Raw genomic sequence first — 3,549 nt, forward strand, 5'->3', positions numbered from 1 at the left:
AATTGGATTTTTCTGCCAGCATTTTTCTTTTTCTCTGCAACCCACTGCTAAATTGTGCTTCCTAGCTGTTTTTTTAATAAAATCACTTAATCAAATCTAACTCTGATTACATCAGAGAAGGCCAGGTACCCTACACCATAAGAGGTGGTTTGAAATTTTTACTTGTCTACTTAAAGATCACCAAAATCTGATAACGAGGTCAATTACGTCCCTAGGTGGGATTGAACCACCAACCTTTTGGTTAACAACTGAACACGCTAACTGTTTGCGCCTCAGAGACACTTTGCAAAAGTACATACTGACAAAGGTTAATAAGCATTCATCTAGAACGTTTCCTAGAAAAACTTTAAAAAGTCAATAATCTGGAGAGTTTTTGTAAGATGTTCCTTCCATCAACCAATGAAGAAACACATTGGTACTTTCCCATGATGAGTGAGTGCTTCAGGATCTCTTGCACTTACATGTGCAGCAAAGGACTACAATGGAAGCATGCTGGGCCTATAACCCAGAGGTAGGCAGATTGCAACTGTCCTCTGCTATATGCATTTTTTTTGTTAATTAAAGTAATCCAAAACTGGGATTGATATTTTGGCTCTTTTATTTTTACTTAAAGTACAATAACTTTTACTGTTTTAATTTGTTTTAATAATATATTGACAGTATTGTTTTCTTTCAAAAATCCACTTAATTTTCTTTACCCTATTATTAAAATGGTAATTGACAAAAACAAACTACATTGTCACCAGAAGAGCAATACAAAATGTACAAGTGATATATTAAAATCATCTTTTCAGCTTGAATTTCAATGATGCATTGAGGTAACGATTTTGTGAGAAACATCTTCACCCTTAAATAAAGATTTTCTTAATTCCCTACCTGTGTGCTAATTAGATATCACCTTGTTTTCACATTAAACAGACTTTCACATGAGAAAGCAGCAAGGATGCAGTGGCGTTAATGTTTCCTGGTGTCAACCTGTATTATTTCAGTAGACATTGAAATGAGGATGCATCTTGCTGCCTTTCCAATGAAGCAAGTTTAATTTAGTAATAGGTTAAAAACCATCCCTACAAAGGTGTTAATCAGAGACTTGGCTTTGTGGACACTTTTCAGAGAACAAATTTGTTAGCATAAAAATAAAGCCAGAAAATGAAGAGCTGTTTAATCACTCAATTGGATTTTTCTGCCAGCATTTTTCTTTTTCTCTGCAACCCACTGCTAAATTGTGCTTCCTAGCTGTTTTTTTTATAAAATCACTTAATCAAATCTAACTCTGATTACATCAGAGAAGGCCAGGTACCCTACACCATAAGAGGGGGTTTGAAATTTTGACTTGTCTACTTAAAGATCACCGAAATCTGATAACAAGGTCAATTACGTCCCTGGGTGGGATTGAACCACCAACCTTTTGGTTAATAGCCTTATACACTAACTGATTGCGCCACAGCGACACTTTTCAAAAGTACATACTGACAAAGGCTAATAAGCATTCATCTAGAACGTTTCCTAGAAACATTTTAAAAAGTCAATAATGTGGAGAGTTTTTGTAAGATGTTTCTTCCATCAACCAATGAAGAAACACATTGGTACTTTCCTATGATGAGTGAGTGCTTCAGGATCTCTTGCACTTACATGTGCAGCAGAGTACTGTAATGGAAGCATGCTGGGTCCATAACCCAGAGGTAGGCAGATTGAAACTATCCTCTGCTATATGCATTGTTTTTATTAATTAAAGTAATCCAAAACTGGGATTGATATTTTTACTCTTTTATTTTTACTTAAAGTACAATAACTTTTACCATTTTAATTTGTTTTAATAGTATATTGACAGTATTGTTTTCTTTCAAAAATCCAATTAATTTTCTTTACCCGATTATTAAAATGGTAATTGACAAAAACAATCTACATTGTCACCAGAAGAGCAGTACAAAATGTACAAGTGATATATTAAAATCATCTTTCCAGCTTGAATTTCAATGATGCCTTGGTGCAACAATTTTGTGAGAAACATCTTCACCCATAAAGAAAGATTTTCTTAATTCCTTACCTGTGTGCTGATTAGATATCACCTTGTTTTCACATTAAACAGACTTCCCCATGAGGAAGCAGCAAGGATGCAGTGACGTTTATGTTTCCTGGTGTCAACCTGTATTATTTCAGTAGACATTGAAATGAGGATGCATCTTGCTGCCTTTCCAATGAAGCAAGTTTAATTCAGTAATAGGTGAAAAACCATTCCTACAAAGGTGTTAATCAGAGACTTGGCTTTGTGGACACTTTTCAGAGAGCAAATTTGTTAGCATAAACATAAAATCAGAAAATGAAGAGCTGTTTAATCACTCAATTGGACTTTTCTGCCAGCATAATTTTTTTTCTCTGCAACCCACTGCTAAATTGTGCTTCCTAGCTGTTTTTTATAAAATCACTTAATCAAATCTAATTCTGATTACATCAGAGAAGGCCGGGTACCCTACACCATAAGAGGGGGTTTGAAATTTTGACTTGTCTACTTAAAGATCACCAAAATCTGATAACAAGGTCTATTACGTCCCTGGGTGGGATTGAATCACCAACCTTTAGGTTAATAGCCATACACACTAACTGATTGCGCCACAGCGACACTTTGCAAAAGTACATACTGACAAAGGCTAATAAGCATTCATCTAGAACGTTTCCTAGAAAAACTTTAAAAAGTCAATAATCTGGAGAATTTTTGTAAGAAACACATTGGTACATTCCCATGATGAGTGAGTGCTTCAGGATCTCTTGCACTTACATGGGCTATTAACCAAAAGGTTCCCACCCAGTGATGTAATTGACCTTGTGATCAGATTTTGGTGATCTTTAAGTAGACAAGTCAAAATTTCAAACCCCCTCTTATGGTGTAGGGTACCTGGCCTTCTCTGACGTAATCAGAGTTAGATTTAATTAAGGTGCACAAGGGCATAGAAGGGAGCGGTTTAAGAAAAGAGAAGTGGAAACAGACAGCAAACTAGGCTGGAGAGAGACCTGAGACAAAGAGATCTGAATTATACGAGAGCCGACCAGGGGAAACACAAATTATGCAGTCAAGTTTCCCACATTTGGGGAAATCGCAGGAGCAGCACACCCAGAGTGCAATGGGTGAGCCTTTCCCTGGGAGAAGCACCTTCCTGATCATAGTATCTCACCTGGCAGGTAAGTAGGAGTTGGGCTAGTGCTGGGGAGGGTCGCTGCTCGGGTACCCCCCTGTCAAGTGAAGGAGATCCAACTGAGGCAGCACAAGGGAACTCTCGAAAGAAGAACAAGGCTAGAGGAAGATCTGAGACAAAGAAATCTGACTTTTACCAGAGCTGACCAGAGGAAAGCACAAACACAGTACCCCACTACCACCAGGAAACATTAACGCCACTGCATCCTTGCTGCTTTCTCATGTGGAAGTCTATTTAATGTGAAAACAAGGTGATATCTAATTAGCACACAGAAAAGAAAATTAAGTGAATTTTTGAAAGAAAACAATACTGTCAATATACTATTAAAACAAATTAAAATGGTAAAAGTTATTGTACT

At 36.9% G+C, this 3,549-nt stretch overlaps 1 non-coding gene across 1 annotated transcript; it reads right to left on the reverse strand.

The window, feature by feature from the left end:
* Nucleotides 1-3,022: 3,022 nt before the first annotated feature.
* Nucleotides 3,023-3,185, reverse strand: LOC135012558 (U1 spliceosomal RNA). Its single transcript, XR_010211496.1, has one exon. It is a non-coding gene; the product is annotated as a U1 spliceosomal RNA (small nuclear RNA).
* Nucleotides 3,186-3,549: the final 364 nt, after the last annotated feature.

Source organism: Pseudophryne corroboree, unplaced genomic scaffold (genome assembly GCF_028390025.1).
Source record: "Pseudophryne corroboree isolate aPseCor3 unplaced genomic scaffold, aPseCor3.hap2 scaffold_2559, whole genome shotgun sequence".
Taxonomy (NCBI): Eukaryota; Metazoa; Chordata; class Amphibia; order Anura; family Myobatrachidae; genus Pseudophryne; species Pseudophryne corroboree.